This window comes from Heptranchias perlo, chromosome 4, assembly GCF_035084215.1.
Source record: "Heptranchias perlo isolate sHepPer1 chromosome 4, sHepPer1.hap1, whole genome shotgun sequence".
In the NCBI taxonomy this organism is placed as follows: domain Eukaryota; kingdom Metazoa; phylum Chordata; class Chondrichthyes; order Hexanchiformes; family Hexanchidae; genus Heptranchias; species Heptranchias perlo.
The window spans coordinates 27889058-27910108 of NC_090328.1; the positions used below are offsets into that span (position 1 = coordinate 27889058).

The 21051-nt window shown below is 44.5% G+C and overlaps 1 protein-coding gene and 1 long non-coding RNA gene across 8 annotated transcripts in view; one reads left to right on the top strand and one right to left on the bottom strand.

The window, feature by feature from the left end:
* The window catches only part of lhfpl2b (LHFPL tetraspan subfamily member 2b), a 177395-nt gene that overhangs the window by 47466 nt on the left and 108878 nt on the right, over positions 1 to 21051 (top strand). The window lies entirely within an intron of this gene.
* Positions 918 to 10493, bottom strand: LOC137320450 (uncharacterized). Its single transcript, XR_010962532.1, has 2 exons — positions 10413 to 10493; positions 918 to 1836 (listed from the first exon to the last, which is right to left on the bottom strand). It is a non-coding gene; the product is annotated as an uncharacterized lncRNA (long non-coding RNA).

The window sequence follows — 21051 nt, forward strand, 5'->3', positions numbered from 1 at the left end:
TGAGGGGTCAAGAAAGAGGGTCACATATGGAAGATTAAATGTAAGAGAATTGGAACAGAGGGCAGCAGAAATGTTTTTAAAAGAGAGTTGTGAGGGTATGGAATTCACTTCCAGGGTTAGTGGCTGAGGCAGGAACTATATCAACATTCATGATTAGATTGGATAGATGGATGAAGGAAAAGTGGTTGAAGGGATATGGGCACAGGGTGAATAAATGTGATTATAAGTATATGCTTACGTGGAGAGTAAATGCCGACATAGACTGGTTGGGCTGAAAGGCCTGTTTCCTTGATGTAGTTTCTATATATTTCTACGCATTAAAATAAATTGGTGGTTTCCATTAACAATTCAAGCAGGTATTTGAACATATAAAACTTCAGACAATTGCTCGAAAACAGTTGCATTGAGCCTTCCCAAGGGGAAAACAGCATTGGATTAAAACAGGCCACAAAATGTCACAATTCCAACAAGATTTTAGCTCCTGATAACTGTATCTCTGGAAGTCTCACTCACATAATAGGAGCAGCTGCTGAAAAGAATGACAACTCCCAATATGAACCTCCTACTGCAGCATTAGGTGGAGTCTGTGTGTAGTTCATGTACATGTTTGAGCATCTCAGTGGGTCTTTTCAAGGACTAACTGAACTAGGTTTAGACCACAAAGGAATGCTGAGATGTTCAGTTTGTCCACTCCAGCTTTGATGAGCACCGCTGGATTCTCAACTCTCTACTAAAATAAAGTAATCTTTTTCCTCATCACAAAGCAGAATTAAGAAAACTGAGTAAGAAACAAAGACAGCTGCACTGGTGTTTCGTGCGCCTCTCCTTGTCTTAGCTGCTTTCTCATGAACATCAAGGACGGACAAAACTTCTGAGGCACTTTTACTTATCAATGAAAAGAACAACGGTAAAGGATCAAAAGTGCAGTCTCCTGTTTAGTTTATGTTTGTTTCCCCTAACATAAACAAAATTAACAAAGCTTTTCCTTTTGGTTTACATTAAAAAAAAGTTTTTTTGATTGTGATTTCCTCCGTTGCAGGCCGTTCACCTCCACATAGCTTCCCTGGCTAAAATGGGGGAGGGCAGGTCGGGATTGTGGATTTCCCCATAGCTGTGATCGGCTGGACAGGAGTTGAGGTTTACACCTGGGCTGGAGGGGGAGGCAGTCAGAGGTTGGTTTAAGGTGGAATTCCTTGTCATCGAGTGACTTGCCATCAAAAGATCCAGCTGAGAACTGATAAAAAGTTAGTTAACAGAGATAATTGGTTCAAGTTATAGGCAGTGCTGGGACTCAAGATTGACCACTTCTAGCTTTGGAGACATACAGATTGTTGGGATAAAAACAGAAAATGCTGGAGAAGCTCAGCAAATCAGGCAGCATCTGTGGAGAAAGAAACAAAGTTAACGTTTCAGGTCGAAGATTTTTCGTCAGTTCTGTTCTAACTTCTTTGTTCTAACTGTTTCTTTCTCCTCAGATGCTGCCTCACTTGCTGAGCTTCTCCAGCATTTTCTGTTTATATTTCAGATTTCCAGCATCCGCAGTATTTTGCTTTGGAGATTGTTGGGATGTTCTTTGTGTATAATTGTTTGTTTTTGCTGGCTGCAGAAAGGTGATGTTCTTGTGATCTTCCGCTATTGCTGCTTTGTGATAAGTTGCAATCTGGAAAGGTTGAAGAATGTTCTGTAACAGTCACTGTTCTGAGCGATCATGTTTGAATATGAGTTGAATAAAATCGGACTGAAATACAGGGACCAGGAATGGACCTCAGATTACCGTGTAGTCGAGCTCCTTCATAATATTCTGTTCTGTGCACCCTGCAGCCCCGTTCCATTAATCTAAACAATGAATGAAATGAATAGTTTCTTTCCTGTCGGGAATTTTGGACAAAGACAATGAGAAAGGAAGAAATGCAGTAATACAAAAAAAGACAATCCTCCCAAACATTGAAACTGTAGGTCAGCTAAACTCACGATTCGTTTAAAACCCGAGAACAAGTGACAGTTTATTTGAGGGAGTAACTCCAAGTTCTTTGCAATTAGCAGCAGCTGTGGCTTATTTTGTATTGAGTGAGATGTTGTGGCGCACCAGTGTGCTGTACCAGCGGATGCGGCTTTGATTTTTGTTTATTCCGCTACGTTACCACTTCTAGCTTCGCTTGCTGTGAGGAACATAGGAACAGGAGTAGGCCATTCAGCCCCTCGTGCCTGCTCCGCCATTTGATAAGATCATGGCTGATCTATGATCTAACTCCATATACCCGCCTTTGGCCCATATCCCTTAATACCTTTGGTTGCCAAAAAGCTATCTATCTTAGATTGAAATTTAGCAATTGAGCTAGTATCAATTGCCGTTTGCGGAAGAGAGTTCCAAACTTCTACCACCCTTTGTGTGTAGAAATGTTTTCTAATCTCACTCCTGAAAGGTCTGGCTCTAATTTTTAGACTGTGCCCCCTACTCCTAGAATCCCCAACCAACGGAAATAGTTTCTCTCTATCCACCCTATCCGTTCCCCTTAATATCTTATAAACTTCGATCAGATCACCCCTTAACCTTCTAAACTCCAGAGACTACAACCCCAATTTGTGTAATCTCTCCTCATAACTTAACCCTTGAAGTCCAGGTATCATTCTCGTAAGCCTACGCTGCACTCCCTCCAAGGCCAATATGTCCTTCCGAAGGTGCGCTGCCCAGAACTGCTCAAAGTACTCCAGGTGCGGTCTAACCAGGGTTTTGTATAGCTGCAGCATGACTTCTTCCCCCTTGTACTCTAATCCTCTAGATATAAAGGCCAGCATTCCATTAGCCTTCTTGATTATTTTCTGCACCTGTTCATGACACTTCAATGATCTATGTACCTGAACCCCCAAGTCCCTTTGGACATCCACTGTTTTTAATTTTTTACCATTTAGAAAGTACCCTGTTCTATCCTTTTTTGATCCAAAGTGGATGACCTCACATTTGTCTACATTGAATTCCATTTGCCACAGTTTTGCCCATTCACCTAATCTATCAATATCGCTTTGTAATTTTATGTTTTCATCTACACTGCTTACAATGCCACCAATCTTTGTGTCATCGGCAAACTTAGATATGAGACTTTCTATGCCTTCATCTAAGTTGTTAATAAATATTGTGAATAATTGAGGCCCTAAGACAGATCCCTGCGGGACTCCACTATTCACATCCTGCCAATGTGAGTACCTACCCATTATCCCTACTCTCTGTCGCCTTTCGCTCAGCCAACTTCCTAACCAAGTCCGTACTTTTCCCTCGATTCCATGGGCTTCTATCTTAGCTAACAGTCTCTTATGTGGGACCTTATCAAATGCCTTCTGGAAGTCCATATAAATAACATCCATTGACATTCCCCTGTCCACTACTTTAGTCACCTCTTCAAAAAATTCAATCAGGTTTGTCAGGCACGACCTACCTTTCACAAATCCATGCTGGCTCTCTCTGATTAACTGAAAATTTTCGAGGTGTTCAGTCACCCTATCCTTAATTATAGACTCCAGCATTTTCCCCACAACAGATGTTAGGCTAACTGGTCTATAATTCCCTGGTTTCCCTCTCTCTCCTTTCTTAAAAAGCAGAGTGAAATGTGCAATTTTCCAATCTAGAGGGACAGTTCCTGAATCAAGAGAACTTTGAAAGATTATAGTTAGGGCATCTGCAATGTGCTCACCTACTTCCTTTAAAACCCTGGGATGGAAACCATCTGGTCCTGGGGATTTGTCACTCTTCAGTGCTATTATTTTCTTCATTACTGTTGTTTTACTTACGTTAATTTTATCGAGTCCCTGTCCCCGATTCAATATTAGTTTTCTTGGGATTTCCGGCATGCTATCCTCTTTTTCTACTGTAAATACTGATGCAAAGTAATTGTTCAACATGTCCGCCATTTCCCCAGCAGCTAAGTGGAGTCCAAAGAGGGGAATGGAGGGAGGGTCAGCCCTGGATCGGACTGGTGTCTTGCCAACAATCAAATCAGAGGGGCACCATAAGCTGAGACCCACGGGCAGTTGCTGATCTGCCTTCAAAAAAGCAAATGGCATGTGAGATGGGGGAAAAATGGAGTGATTTGTACTTATACCAAAAAATAAAATAGTAGGAAGGGCAAATAGCGCAGGCTCATTATCATCCATGCCTGAGGTAATGTGTCACAGCGGAGTATAACACCAGGAGTTTACAAATAAAGACCAGCATAACATGGTTCCAGTTACTATGATGTAACTTTCTGCCAAAAGGAATCATTTTATTAATGGATAGAAGCAATAGACATACAAACCCAAAGCACCAAGGTAACTGGACCACACACTTCTCAAATGTTTGATGATGCTGTGAGGATTTCTGAGACACTTTTTTTTAATCTCTGCCCTGTTTAAAAAAAACCTGTAGCTTTGAAAAATGTAACCTAAAATATGAGGAAGTTGGTTCTGCAACTTGGAAGAAAACACATTATTTTGTGTTAGCTGAGGAAATTCTTCATTGCTTTGGACAAAAATTACTTTGGATGTCACTAAGGATGGTAATGGAAAATTACATTGATGTTTATGTAGCTGAAATAATGAAATGTGGACAGACCTGAGAAGGGAAAGGATTCAGTAGAGGAAAACCGTACCAAAACGTGCACAAATTGAGTACAGTGAGAGATGTGGAGATTGATTATTGGTTTTAATTGGTGCTTTGCGATGGCAGCTATTGGATAGGACAAGAGGAGTGGGGGTAGGGGAAGCAGTTTCCTAATTATGAAAACAGCGTAAGCCAGAGAACTGGAAAGTTCTGTGCACTGCAGGCTCTGTGCTATCTGAGGACAGTGTGATGGAGTTGTGGGACCTGGGCCAGGTTGGACTGGAACTGGGAAAATATGAATCTTGCCTGGGGAGTAAGCTCATAGCAAAAATAAATGAAAGCTGCAGTGTGTTCTAATGAGAATGTGTGTGTTACCTTTTTACCTTTTAATTTAGCTCATTTGGAAAATGGAAATGACTTTGCGAATTGTAAGGTATGTATGGGTGGCTTTGTTGTGCAGCAATTGATGTAGTATCGCAAAACAAGAACACAGCGCTTGAGCATAACATGAGCGACTTAGCGAAATGCTGGTAGCCATTTTTCCATCCATTATTCTAATTATTAACATAAAAGCTTGCTCAGTATATTGAATCCCCAACACTAGGACAGATTAGCAGCAGTGCTGCAATTTCCAGTGGGGTTCCATAAGGCTCAGTACCAGGTCCCTTGCTTTTTGTGGTATATATTAATGATTTGGACTTGAATGTGGGGGGGCTTGATCAAGAAGTTTACAGATGATATAAAAATTGGCCATGTGGTTGATAGTGAGGAGGAAAGCTGCAGACTGCAGGAAGATATCAATGGACTGGTCAGGTGGACAAAAAAGTGGCAAATGGAATTCAAACTAGAGAAGTGTGAGGTAATGCATTTGGGGAGGGCAAACAAGGCAAGGGAGTACACAATAAATGGGAGGATACTGAGAGGTGTAGAGGAACACAGGGACTTTGGAGTGCAAGTCCACAGATCCCTGATGGTAGCAGGACAAGTAGATAAGGTGGTTAAAAAAGCATACGGGATACTTTCCTTTATTAGCCGAGGCATAGAATATAAGAGCAGGGAGATTATGCTAGAACTGTATAAAACATTGGTTAGGCCACAGTTTGAGTACTGTGTACAGCTCTGGTCACCACATTACAGGAAAGATGCAATTGCACTAGAGAGGGAACAGAGGAGATTTACAAGGATGTTGCCAGTGCTGGAGAATTATAGCCAAGAGGAAAGATTGGATAGGCTGGGGTTGTTTTCTTTGGAACAGAGGAGGCTGAGGGGAGATTTAATTGAGGTATATAAAATTATGACTGGCCTAGATAGAGTAGATAGGGAGGACCTAGAAATCATAGAAAGGTTACAGCATGGAAGGAGGCCATTCGGCCCATGGAGTCTGCGCCGGCTCTTTGCAAGAGCAATCCAGCTAGTCACACTCCCCTGCCCATTCCCCATAGCCCTGCTATTTCTCTTAGCAGATGGGTCAGTGACCAGGGGGCATAGATTTAAAGTAATTGGTAGAAGGATTAGAGGGGAGCTGAGGAGAATTTTTTTCACCCAGAGGATGATGGGGGTCTGGAAGTCACTGCCTGAGAGGGTGTTAGAGGCAGAAACCCTCAACTCATTTCAAAAGTACTTGGATGTGCACTTGAAGTGCCGCAAACTACAGTGCTACGGACCAAGTGCTGGAAAATGGGATTAAACTGGATAGCCCTTTTTCGGCCGGCACGGACACGATGGGTCAAATGGCCTCCTTCTGTGCCGTAACTTTCTATAATTCTATGAGATACAATATGGGAGGAAAAGTGCATTCAAAAATTGAAGAGCAGACCCGTCAGAAAGTGAAATTGGGGGTGCAGCCCCTGGAACTGCAGGTAGGTGTGGAAAAAATGTTCATCCAGGCTACAGAATGGGCATGCTGCTAGAACATCTGTAAACTGTCTCGAATATTGAGAACCCTCATAGTGGTTCCAGGAAGGATCCCTGAATACAGAGCCTTCCACTGAGATGCTTGCCCATGTCAATCGGCAAAATGTTCTGCCACAGAGGACCTCCTGAGGTTGTGAAAGGCGCTACGTAAATGCAAGTTCTTTCTTTGTTAAGGGAAAGTCTCTAAAGAATCAATTAGGCAACCAGTTTGAGGCAGACTGCTCCAGCCAGGAGGCTGCAGGAGATTGAAGATGAAGTTTGTTAGCAGAGGCTGAACATTGCTGTATATAATGTAGTTTTAAAACCTTAAATAAAGTTGTTTCTTTTTTATTTAAACTTGTGCTGCATTTAGACTGGTAGCTGCAGTGTTGGTTACACCAAGGCAGTACCTGGGGTTTATTCGAGAACTGATTTTTCCTTCCTTTGTGGTTTTCTCTTCAGTGCTTGGTACATTAGATGCGGACAGAAAGTTCTTGTCAGATGCAGTTCCTGTGCTAGGAACAGCCAGCCCGAAACTGGGATGTTTTAAACTACAGACAAATATAGTTCATCTCTCGGTCATTCCCTGCCTCCTACAATCTGCAGGCTTTTAAAACCCAAGCTTGTTGTCACCTAACAATTACTTCTCGGTTTACCAACTTGTATTTCCTTCGACTTTTTTCAACCTTGGTGATGTTGGAGCTGTGACCAGCCTCATACTATCAGAACACACGTGCACCGAGTTCCTCTCCCATTCGCTAAAATGTTAATATTTAGCAAGCGCAGGCGACAGCGTCTATACTGTCTAAACATTTGAGGTAACTGCAGGTAGGTTTAAAAGTGCCCAAGAGCGGAGAAGCCCTGCTCCATGTGGTGCCAAAGCAAAATGATGTGAGAACAACCACTCCCAAGGGCATCACACTGCTTCTGTTCAGAATCAGGTCAGGTCCTGACCCTGGGTTTATACCAGAACTTTAGCATTGGTTTTGAAATGGAAACCATAGTGTAAATGGTGAAGTTGTAGTTTAAACACATCCTTGATTACAAAGAATCTTAAAGCAACTTCAAAATAAAAACATTACTAGGAGTGCTGATTTGGGTGTGGGGATCAATGCAGCGTTATTTGAAAAGTGCAGTGTATCCTCAGTGCAACTTTTTATGGCTCTGGTAATTACTGTAGTTGGAGAAACAGTCATTCCCCAACACAACATACATGCACATTATAAGAGACTTCCTACAATTACCTGTATGCCATTTAAAATGGAAATGAAATGCTCAATTATAAGTGTGGCCAGCCTGATAGAACCCTGACCGGTTTGGGACAGCTCTGGCTCTTTCAGGACAAGTAATCTATTGGTTAACAAGATCACAAGACTCTCTATGGATGAGGAAAACCATTCAGCTCATCTTAGCTCAGCCACCCAGTATGACCCTGAAGTGCCCCCCCCACCCCCCATTGCAGCTTCCAATTGGTTTTAAATGGTTTTTGCCTCCACTACTTTATCTGGAAGTTCATTCCATGTATTGATCACCTAGGTGTTAATAACTTACTGCTATCAGCCCTAAATTTACCTGTTATTAGTTTAAATTCACGGCCCCTTGTCCTACTCTTGCAATTTAATTTAAAGTAGTTTTCCAGACTTACTTTTTCCATACCATTTACAATCTTGTATACCTCTAAAAGATTACCTCTCAGAAGCTTCCCTTCAAGGCTAAAAAGTCCCAAGTTCTTCCAGTTCTCAAAATGGAACTCACTTGGGGTTTTTGAGAAGCTCCTTCTCCCAGTGTTGAAGATGAGAAACTTTGCCGCAGTTTATTTCTTTCACTTTTTCTAGAAAAACCTTAAAGAGGCTAAGGCCTGTAGTGTCAAGATATCACAACCGAGGTTGAAAAGAGTAAGAGACCAGATCATAAATCAAAAAGTAGTGGGTAGGTGATATCAAGCTTGGTTTTCAAAAGTCCTGCAGGTTGTAGGAGGAAGGGAAGGGCTGAGAGATGAACCCTCCGAGATCTCTGCGCTCCTCCAATTCTGGTCTCTTGAGCATCCATGATTTTCACTGCTCCGCCATTGGCAACGGTGCCTTCAGCTGCCTAGGATCTAAGCTCTGGAATTCCCTCCCTAAACCTCTCCCCCTCTCTACCTCTCTCTCCTCCTTTAAGACACTCTTTAAAACCTATCTCTTTGACCAAGCTTTTGGCCACCTACCATAATATCTCCTTAAGTGGCTCGGTGTTAAATTTTGTTTGATCGCTCCTGTGAAGCGCCTTGGGACGCTTTACTACATTAAAGGCGCTATATAAATGCAAGTTGTTGTTGTTGTTTGATCAGTGGCTTAAAAAAGTCCACTTTGGGATGGCTGTTCCTTGAACTGCAGGAGCTGCTTCCGGCAGGAACTTTCTGTCCATTACTAAAATACCAGGTACTGAAAAACATGATGCAAAGGGAACAAAAATCAGTTCTGCTGTAAACTCAGGTAAGCTGCATGCAGTTTGTGAAGGACCTCAAGTCTGACCTTTTCTCCTCCCTCACAGTTTTAATTCACATTTAGTTGGCATGAGTGGCAGATTAGGTTTGTTTATATTATTTTCCCTACTGCTGCTTTCGAACACCTCACTTGCCCTTCAGCAGATGGATGGGTTTGTGTAGTCCATGAACTCCTACTGTCAGACCCACCTGGATGACTCTAATCAACTGTCTAATGATGTTAACAAGTTTTAGTCAGTGTTGCAACAAGCCTCTACTTGATAAAACGTTCTGTGCTCAAAGCCATGGTGATATTATCCAGTGTTCATGCTCAAAATGTCATTCTGTGTTGAAAGAGAACGCTGCTTCTTTTGACTGAAAGGTTAGTCACAGTGACTCAAAAAGCAGCCAATTATAACCCTTAGCTTCTGTTCTTTTGTCCACGAGTGTAAACCACACCTGTTGTTATGTACCACTATAACACACACTTGGATTTTATCATACGTCTCTTTTAAGAAAGTAGAGAGTGATTATTTTTTGTTTTTCCCCCATCAGAATCATTCCAAAACTCCCTTTCCCTGCCTTCCCCTACATATGCTGCCACATCCACATTTTCTGCTGAGGCATTTCAGCAGGAGATTTAACACTAATGATGCAATCTCTTGGGCAGCCACTTCTGTCAAGCTGCCATTTCTTTTTCTCACCCCAAAAGGGGTTGTCACGGTAGGATCAACAAATCAGTTCAAGTGCTGCAATATAATACAGTGCACAAAATAAATATGTTCGTTGCTTGCCAACCCGACAAGCAAACTTTAGCTTGAAGCTGCCAGGGTTATATTTGACACTTTAGTTTTTCCTTTCGAACTGATTTCTCTTTAGAAATCGGTTCTGTAGCTGCCGTGTTACAATCCCCAACTGCACAACAATGTGAGCTAGTTAAAAGTTAGGAATTTTGGCATTATTCGGGATTTACAAGGCCAGTGGACATTTTGGGGGGTGAGAACAGGTGGGTTGGGGGGGGGCGCGGGTAGGTAGGTAAAATAATTAATTTTTCCAGTGTGACTGCAACCCGGCTTCAAAGTGGCCACTTTCGAGTTTAACGGTGGGGCGTTTGGACGCATGTGAGCAATGTGCTCGCTGCTGTCGGGACCCTAATTAGTGCAGGCGGGCAGGTGGTTATCAGAGCAATTAATGACATTATAAGATGTCAGTTAGGTCTTTTAAAATTTAACGCCTCCAGCACGGGTTTCCCGGGGCTCGTGAATCTCACCAGTGAATCGGAGGTGAGAAGGGCCGGATCCATGAGGTGAGTGCCTTTATTGCACTGCTTGTGGGCCCGGAGGAGCAGGAGTGTTTCCTCCAGGCCCAACAAGCTCACCCGGCGGGATCGGACCTCTGCGATTGGCCAATGCCCCCCCCCCCACCCCTGATGTCCGAACCTAGCCCCTAACTCTACAAATATAATGACTAACATTTACCAACCTTCCAGCCCGCCAGCATCTGCTTGTAGCGATCTCCCTCCTGGCATCTGCTCCCCGGCAGCTTTCCCTCCCGACAGGCAGCCAGCCTGTCAATCAAGTTGGCTATCGGGCGGGGAACCTTTTGAAAAATTGTAAAACAGGCCCTGCCGTTAAATTCAGTAGGTCCTGCGGGAAACCATCACTTCCAGGTCCAGGTTTCAAGTTAATATCAGGGCCGTTGGCACCAAATTACCAGGGATCAGATCACCTCCTTGCCAATTTGCCACCAGAGATGCAGATACTTTCATATTATAAAAATAGTCCTAGGGCATTGGTGCTCAAATGGAGGCCTTTGGTGCTCTATTTAATTTTCTTCCTGCCGCCACTCCAAATCAATGCCAGCCTCACCATTTGCATTGATAAAAGGGAGGGAATGTGCTTCTATGCTTTTAATCTTAACCTCAGTACTGCACTGAAGTGTCAGCCTAGATTGTGTGTTCAGGTCTTTGGAGGGGGTCTTTAACCCACAACTTTTTGACAGAGGTGAGAGTGAGCAAAGGCTGACAAAGCAATTCTGCATTTCTGCTGTTGATGGCATTCCATCAATGTAAATCCATCATGGAATACTGCAGGGAATACCTGACTGTGTTAATGCTTATCACTGGATTAAATAAACCGAAAAACACCATGCCCCTCAATTCTGACTCCCGGGGGAGACCTTGTAAAATGTACATTAAGCCAAGCTACTAACTAGAGCATTCTCTTTACCACAGAAACATGGAGGAATTAAATATGTGATCTTTTAGGCAGATTTAGGGCGCTATTAGAATAGGTGGGTCCTGATTTTGGGCCGGGACCCAGTTCTGGCGGGTCTCTGCACTGTTAGGGCCTGTGCCGGGGTTCCCTTGGGCAGTTGGGGTGAGCACATCTTGCGTCTGCCCTCCCTTCGGGACGACACCTGCGTAAGGAGACAGAATTGACAGGACGATGTCACCTACATAAGAACATAAGAAATAGGAGCAGGAGTAGGCCAATCGGCCCCTCGAGCCTGCTCCGCCATTCAATAAGATCATGGCTGATCTGATCCTAACCTCAAATCTAAATTCATGTCCAATTTCCTGCCCGCTCCCCGTAACCCCTAATTCCCTTTACTTCTAGGAAACTGTCTATTTCTGTTTTAAATTTATTTAATGATGTATTTTAAACAAAGGCGGGACCTGTCGGAATTCCTACCAGGTCCCGCCTTTGTTGTCCCAGTGTAACGTAGGCCTGCATGAACCCAGCATGTATTACTTGCCAGGATCACATCCTGGTGGAAGTGGTGCTCAGTAAGTTGAAGAGTTCCTTATGGCGGCTCGCCTTTCTGCAGAAGGGCCTTATTGAATGTGGGGGCCGGGGGTTCAGCGTTTTCTGGCAGCTCCAGCTAACTCCTGGCTGCATCCCACCTCCTGCACTGTGGCCTTTCTAAACAGCCCTCCTCCTTCGTTCAGTTCGGTCGGCTTGGCAGCACAGCAGGCCTCTACCATAAATATCCCCCCCCCCCCACCAACTAGTGGGTACCCGAGCCGCAGGGCTGCTGACACAGGCATCTGCTGAACGTACGGAAATGCCCCTCACTCACTTTCGGGATAGGATCACGGGTGCCAGGGATCAGCGAATGGGAATCCCACTCCATCATAATTACACAGGTTTTTGGGGCCCTTGTCCATTTAAAATTAGAATTTTAAATGCTTTAAGTGTCAGGAAGAGGAGTGCACGTTGTCAAAACGTAACAGCAACTGGTTAAGATGCATTCAGTAATATGCTCACTGACCCTTTAAACATTTAAAACTCTCGTATTAAATAGATGGAGTGGTTAATTCCTTAACATTTCTATGAAAAAGAGGCAAGAGTATTTGGTAGCTTGGCTTGATGTCTATTTTAAAAGCTTGTCTGTGTCGTTGGCTGGTTTGAACTCTAATTTTAAACAGTTTGATAAAAGATCAGCAGGTGTAAAATGGCCAGGTGTTATGTGGCATCTATTTTGCTTTAAATGGGAGAGAGCAACATGTATTTGTTCATTCAATTTAGACTTGTGCAAAGTTTTCAGATTATCCGATACATTTATATTGAAAACTCTTGAGTTATCAGAAAAAGTTGTTCAGATCTCTAGATGTTCAGTCTAATGAATCACAGATAAATCAAGTCCATCTTCATGAAAATAAACAGTTACATCCTGAGAGACATGAGCCCTGAAATTCCTCCAGAGTTTTCCTGGTGTCCTGCCGCAACTCCACCAGGAGAAGCCCAGTGGAATTTCAGGGCCGTCGCAGTGTTGGATACTGAATTTCGAGACTTCCGAACTGAGCACGGTGCTAATCTGCAGTTACATTTTACTGTTATTTATGAGTTTTCTGGCCTCCCACTGGCTGGTACTTTGCATAAAATGTTGTGATGGCAGTGCACTGATTATTACAAAATTTTAGTGCAAGTCATTGCTCAGCTCAGTGCAGGGTTGTACAGGGTTACAAAATCATTGCATATCGTTTCCAAGTATAGAAATAGTGGACCTGAAGATCTGCGCCTCTCGTGGCACACTCCTGGCATATGTTTGCCGGGAGTGCAGCGGAGGGGGGCCTCGTCTGCCACGTTTCCGGGGGCCTCTTTGGACTTCAACATCTGTTCACCCCAAAATAATGCCCAAAGGGGCAGGGGGTAGGGCCGAGGGACGAAGGACTATCCAAAGTGGAAATTCCCTCGTCCCTGGCCTGCTTTCTGCCAAGTACCCGGTACGCTGGGCAGAACTAGGCACACTGGAACATGGCCCTATGGGTGTGGGGTCCACCTGGTAATCCAGGGCTGGGTCCTGGCCTGGATCCCCCACTCCCCCCATCCCCGGGAGTGTTCTGCAGACATTTCCCTTAATGTGGCGACCGCCCTAGTAAAAGGGCCGATGGTGCCTACAAACATTAACAGTTAGGCCGGTGGTGCCGACAGATACTTTGACAGCTGCCCAGAGCCACATTTTCTGCATGCCCCCTGCTTTGGTTGGACACCCAAAATGTGCCTGCCAGCAACATTTACAATGAGTGACAAAGAAACATAGAAAATAGGAATAAGAGTAGGCCATTCAGCCCTTCGGGCCTGCTCCGCCATTCAAAATGATCATGGCTGATCGTCTAACTCAGTACCCTGTTCCCGCTTTTTCCCCATATCCCTTGATCCCTTTTGCATTAAGAAATATATCTATCTCCTTCTTGAATATACTTAATGACTTGGCCTCCACTGCCTTCTGTGGTAGAGAATTCCACAGGTTCACCACCCTCTGAGTGAAGAAATTTCTTCTCATCTCGGTTCTAAATGGCATACCCCGTATCCTGAGACTGTGACCCTGGGTTCTGGACTCCCCAGCCATCCTCCCTGCATCTAGTCTGTCTAGTCCTGTTAGAAATTTTATATATTTTGTTGAGATCACCTCTCATTCTTCTAAACTCCAGTGAATATAGGCCTAGTTGACCCAATGTCTCCTCATACGTCAGTCCTACAATCCCAGGAATCAGTCTGGTAAGCCTTCGTTGCACTCCCTCCATGGCAAGGACATCCTTCCTCAGTTAAGGAGACAAAAACTGCACACAATACTCCAAATGTGGTCTCACCAAGGTCCTGTATAACTGCAGTAAGACATCCCTGCTCCTGTACTCAAATCCTCTTGCAATGAAGGTCAACATACCATTCGCCTTCCTAACTGCTTGCTGCACCTGAATGCTCGCTTTCAGCGACTGGTGTACAAGGACACCCAGGCCTTGTTGCACCTCCCCTTTTCCCAATCTATCACCATTCAGATAATATAATCTGCCTTTCTGTTTTTGCAACCAAAGTGGATAACCTCACATTTATCCACGTTATACTGCATCTGCCATGTTCTTGGCCATTCACCCAACTTGTCCAAATCACATTGGAGCCTCTTTGCGTCCTCCTCACAGCTCACATTCCACCCCAGCTTTGTGTCATCTGCAAACTTGGAAATGTTACATTTAGTTCCCTCATCCAAATCATTGATATATATTGTGAATAGCTGGGGCCCAAGCACTGATCCCTGCGGTACCCCACTAGTCACTGCCTGCCACCCGGAAAAAGATCTGTTTATTCCTACTCTCTGTTTCCTGTCTGTCAACCAATTCTTAATCCATGCCAGTACATTCCCCCCAATCCCATGTGCTTTAATTTTGCACACTAACCTCTTGTGTGGGACCTTATCAAAAGCCTTCTGAAAATCCAAGTACAGCACATCCACTGGTTCTCCCTATCTATTCTACTAGTTACATCCTCAAAAAACTCCAGTAGATTTGTTAAGCATGATTTCCCTTTCATAAACCCATGCTGACTTTGTCCAATCCCGTTAATGCCCTCCAAGTGTTCTGTTATCACATCTTTTATAATAGACTCTAGCATTTTCCCCACTACTGATGTTAGGCTAACTGGTCTATAATTCCCTGTTTGTCCTCTCCCTCCTTTTTTAAATAGTGGGGTTATATTTGCCACCCTCCAATCTGTAGGAACTGTTCCAGAGTCTATAGAATTTTGGAAGCTCATCACCAATGTATCCACTATTTCCAGGGCCACTTCCTTTAGTACTCTGGGATGTAGATTATCAGACCCTGGGGATTTGTCAGCCCTTAGCCCTATTAATTTCCCTAGCACTATTTTTTTACTAATTCTGGTTTCCTTCAGTTCCTCCCTTTCACTAGACCCTTGGTTCCCTAACATTTCTGGCAGGTTATTTGTGTCCTCCTTTGTGAAGACAGAACCAAAGTATGTGTTTAATTGTTCTGTCATTTCTTTGTTCCCCATTATAATTTCCCCCATTTCTGACTGTAAGGGACCTACATTTGTCTTCACTAATCTTTTTCTCTTGACATATTTATAGAAGCTTTTACAGTCCGTTTTTATGTTCCCTGCTAGTTTACTCATACTCTATTTTTCCCCTCTTAATCAATCTCTTTGTCCTCCTTTGCTGAATTCTGAACTGCTCCCAATCTTCAGGCTTGCCGCTTTTTCTGGCAATTTTATATGTCTCCTCTTTGGATCTAATACTATCCCTAATTTCTTTTGTAAGCCACAGTTGAGCCACCTTTCCTGTTTTATTTTTGTGCCAGACAGGAATGAATAATTGTTGTAATTCCTGCACACGTTCTTTAAATATTAGCCATTGTCTATCCACCGTCATCCCTTTTAGTAAAGTTCCCCAATCTATCATAACCAACTCGCACCTCATACCTTCGTAATTTCCTTTATTTAGATTCAGGACCCTAGTTTCGGATTCAACTACTTCACTCTCCATCTTAATGAGGAATTCTATCATGTTATGGTCACTCTTCCCTAAGGGACCCCGCACAACAAGGTTGTTAATTAGTCCTTTTTCATTGCACAATACCCAGTCTAGAATCGCCTGTTCTCTAGTTGGTTCCTCAATGTATTGGTCTAGAAAACCATCACGTACACACTCCAGGAATTCCTCCCCCACAGTATTATTGCTAATTTGGTTTGACCAATCTATATGTATATTAAAGTCACCGATGATTATAGTTGTACCCTTGCATGCGTCTCTAATTTCCTGCTTAATGCCCTCCCCTACATCTCCACTACTGTTTGGGGGCCTATAGACAACCCCCACCAACGTTTTCTTAGCTCCACCCATACAGATTCCACATCGTGATTTTCCGAGCCAATATCCTTCCTCACGATTGCATTGATTTCCTCCTTTACTAACAACACTACCCCACCTCCTTTCCCTTTCTGCCTGTCCTTCCTACCCTGGATGTTCAGTTCGCATCCTTGGTCACCCTGCAGCCATGTCTCCGTAATCGCAACTATATCATAACTGTTAATATCTATCTGCGCTGTTAATTCATCTAGCTTATTGCGAATGCTCCGCGCATTAAGACACAATGCCTTTAGACTTGTCTTTTTAAGATTGCTAGTCATCTTAGTTTTATTTTGCACTATGGCCCTATTTGTTTTTCGCCCTTGTTTTCTCTGCCTTCCACTATTGCTTCTTCCCTTTCTGTCTTTTGTTTCTATCCTTGTTTCCCCCTCCTCTGTCTCCCTGCTCAGATTCCCATCCCCCTGCCATTCTAGTTTAAACCTTCCCGAACAGCACTAGCAAACACCCCCGCGAGGACATCGGTCCCGGTCCTGCTCGGGTGTAACCTGTCCCACTTGTACAGGTCCCACCTTCCCCAATGTCCCAGGAATCTAAATCCCTCCCTCCTACACCATCCCTGCAGCCATGCATTCATCTGGTCTGTTCTCCTGCTCCTATACTCACTAGCACGTGGCACTGGTAGTAATCCTGAGATCACTACCTTTGAGGTCCTGCTTTTTAATTTATCTCCTAACTCCTTAAATTCACCTTGCAGGACCTCATCCCTTTTTTTACCTATGTCGTTGGTACCGATATGGACCACAACTACTGGCTGTTCACCCTCCCCCTCCAGAATGCCCTGCAGCCGCTCCGTGACATCCTTGACCCTAACACCAGGGAGGCAACATACCATCCTGGAGTCACGTTTGTGGCCGCAGAAATGCCTGTCTGTTCCCCTTACAATTGAATCCCCTATCACTATAGCCCTGCCACTCTTCCTCCCCTCCTGTGCAGCAGAGACACCCGTGGTGCCACAAACTTGGCTCTTGCTGTTTTCCCCTGATAAGCCATCTGCCCCAACAATATCCAAAGCGGAATATCTGTTTGAGAGGGAGATGGCCCCAGGAGACTCCTGCTCTACCTGCCTAGTCCTTTTACTCTGCCTGGCTGTCACCCATTTCCTTTCTGCCTGTGTAATCTTTACCTGCGGTGTGACCACCTCACTGAGCGTGCTATCCACAATAGTCACAGCGTCACGGATGCTCCACAGTGAATCCACCCGCAGCTCCAGCTCCGAAATGCGATTAGCCAGTAGCTGCAGCTGGACGCACTTCCTGCACACATGGTCGCCAGGGACATCGGTAGTGTCCATGACTTCCCACATAGTGCAGAAGGAGCATATCACAGGTACAAGCTCTGCTGCCATGATTCACCCAGACCCCGGATACTTCCGGTGGGATCAGGAGTGGAAGTCACCGGCAGGGTCTCCTTGACACTTGCATCCAGAGCGGGGATCCTGCAGATTTTCAGGCCCAAGAATTTTTAGGAACAGGAAAAGACTGTTATCCCCAACAAACCTGTGTCTTTTTGATTGATTTCAACCCTATCTACTTGCCTCATTATATCCCTTGCAGAAATAGGGAGGGGCAAGGCCATGAAGGGGTATAAACATGAAGATGAGAAATTTAAATTTTAACATATTAAATGTCCTTACAGTAATATTGCATACCATAATTTCTAGGCTCTACTTTTTCTTAAACGAAGTATCTTGCAGTTCCTAACAGAAGGTCCCCATGTACAGCATTTCATTAGTATTTCAGTTTTACTTACTATTTACTTCAACAGGTTTTGCCTCATTGAGCCTTGTGTAAGAGAATGTTTCCAGTCTATGCACAAAGCATTGGAACCATTGAGTAAAATAAGAGACCTGCCCTTGTAAGCCTTAATATGAGAAGAAGATAGGGAAATCGGCACAGACTTTACAAAGTATAGATTAATCAAATGTACTGGCTCCCGTCCACGTATATATGTGTGTGTTATATATAAAATATATATGCGTATGTATTCATGTGTGTACATGATTGCACAACCTTGTAGTTAAGTGCATGTACTACTGGTAACAGTTATTTAATTAACTGCTTAACTGCAAAGTACAACCACTGGCCAACTGCATGAGATTACTATTAGCTGTGACTATTTGGAGCCTATGATCTCAAGCGGTTGAGTCCCGAGGAACAGTTCTAAGATTGAGTCATGGAATGGAGATTTCCCAATAGCCTGAGATCGCAAGATAGATACAAATGCGGAAGGCCATACAGCCCATCTGACTCCTCATCACCACCTTCTCAAAAATCAACCCCTTTCCTCACCAAAATTCTTAAATGTGTTGTCGCTTCCCAGATTTGTGCCCATCTTTTCTGAAACTCCCTGTTTGAATCCCTCCAGTCAGCTTTCCACCCCTCCCATAACATTGCCCATTACCCCTGTCCTTGCTGACCCCACATTGGTTCCTGGTTTTCCCAATGCATCAAATTTAAAATTCTAATCATTAGGTGGAATTTCAACCCCCCTGGACTTGCGGTGGTGGTGGGGGATGGGGGTTAAATTCTTGAAAATCTGAAACCCGACCCCAACCCGCCACGAACGCACCTACTTCCAGTTTAACCGGGGCAGGTTGGGGGTCAGGCAAGTGACCTGCTCTCGGGAGGCAGGTCAGTAATTTAAATATGTTAATGAGGCTCCATCCCTCCAATTTTAGCAGCCATTTAGATTGAATGGCTGCGGGCGGTTTTCCCAGGGCTTGGGAAACCCGGCAGCTGAAGGAAGGCGAGAACAGCGGATCTGGTAGGTAAATGCCCTTTTACAGCACTGCTTGTGGGCCAGGAGGAACAGGAATGCTTCTCCCTGGCCCCCCAAGCTAACCAGGCATGATTGACGACCCACCCCATGATCTCCAGACCGACACCCTCTGACCCGAAGTTGACCCGCAATCCCCCCCCCCCCCACCCCCCGTAATTTCTCCCTCCCTCCTCTCCGGTCCCCGGCTGCGGCCTTGTACCACAGGCCTTCCCGACCGCTAGCCAGCCAGCCTCTCAAACTGGCTGCCTGCCGTTGTCCAGCTGGGTAGGCCTCCCTCGCCTGGTTTCATTCCTATCTATCCAGTCGTAGCCAGAGAATCACCTGAAATGGCTTCTCTTCCAGCTCCTCCACTGTTACCTCTGGAGTCCCCCAAGGATCTATCCTTGGCCCCCTCCTATTTCTCATCTACACGCTGCCCCTCAGTGACATCATCTGAAAACACAATGTCAGATTCCACATGTACGCTAACGACACCCACCTCTACCTCACAACCACCTCCCTCGACCCCTCCACTGTCTCATTTGTCACATTGCTTGTCCGATATCCAGCACTGCATGAGCAAAGATTTCCTCCAACTAAGTATTGGGAAGACCGAAACCATTGTCTTCGGTCCCCGACGCAAACTCCGTTCCCTAGCCACTGACTCCATCCCTCTCCCTGGCCACTGTCTGAGATTGAACCAGACCGTTCGCAACCTTGGTGCCCGATTTGATCCTGAGATGAACTTCCGACCACATATCCGCTCCATCACCAAGATCTCCTACTTCCACCTCCATAACATCGCCTGTCTCCACCCCTGCCTCAGCTCATCTGCTGCTGAAACCCTCATCCATGCCTTTGTTACCTCCAGACTGGACTTTTCCAATGTACTCCTGGCTGGCCTCCCAACTTGCACCCTCCATAAACTTGAGCTCATCCAAAACTTTGCTGCCCATATCCTAACTCACACCAAGTCCTGTTCCCCCATCACCCTGTGCTCGTTGACCTACATTGGCTCCTGGTCTGGGACTGCCTCTGTATTAAAATTCTCACCCTTGTTTTCAAATCCCTCCATGGCCTCATCCCTCCCTATCTCTGTAACCTCCTCCAGCCCTAGAACCCTCCGAGATCTCTGCGCTCCTCCAATTCTGGCCTCTTGTGCATCCACGATTTTATTCGCTCCAGCATTCACGGTCGTGCCTTCAGCTGCCTAGGCCTTAAACTCTGGAATTCCCTCCCTAAACCTCTCCACCGGTCTACCTCTCTCTCCTCCTTTAAGACGCTTCTTAAAACCTACCTCTTTGACCAAGCTTTTGGTCACCTGTTCTAATACCTCCTTATGTGGCTCAGCACAAATTTTGTTTGATAATGTTTCTGTGAAGTGCCTTGGGACGTTTTACTACATTAAAGATGCTATATAAATGCAAGATGTTGTTGTTATTCACCTCTATAAGACTTATCTCTCAGTTGTCTCCTTTTAAGTGTAAAAAGCCCAAGTTTCTTCAGTCTTTCCTCATAACTCAGTCCTATAACTTAAGGGATCACCCTCGTGGCTCTTTTCTGAAATGTATCCAGGGCTTAAATATCTTGTGTCTTATTGACCAGAACTGGACACAGTAGTTAAGGTGTGGTGTGACCAAAGCACTGTACATTTTGAGCATGACTTCCTCTGACTTGTACTCTACTATTTTCATTTTAGTTTAACAGTCTTTGTTGATTGCTGTTTTGCAGTGATTAGACAGGTTAAGCATCAAATCTTTCAAACTCAGTCCTAGCTATTTCAATACAATCCGTAGAGAACATGTACATCCCATTTTTTTTTCTGTAAACAGTACATTAGTTGTTGACCAAGGAGTTACATGACATGCTACATTGCGTATGGAACAAAGTTGGAAGGACCGAGGAAAACCTGACACAGTCTGTGTCACCCCGTGGCTCCATCTGCTGACTAATCACTAGGTTGCTAACAGTTTGGAAAGGTCAGCAGGTCACAGTGCTCTGTCCTGTCAGCTGCTGATGTTGAGGGGCTGGTGAAGAGCTTAAATTTGCAAAAGAAAAGTTGGTTTAATTTTATTTAAAGTATAAGTTTCAGAACGTTTTCACAATCCGACCTCTGACACTTGGCTCCGATTATGGTTGGGGTGCATGCCTTTTGCGTAGAGTCATCTAGACATTGGCAGCTTGCGAAAAGTGCACCAAC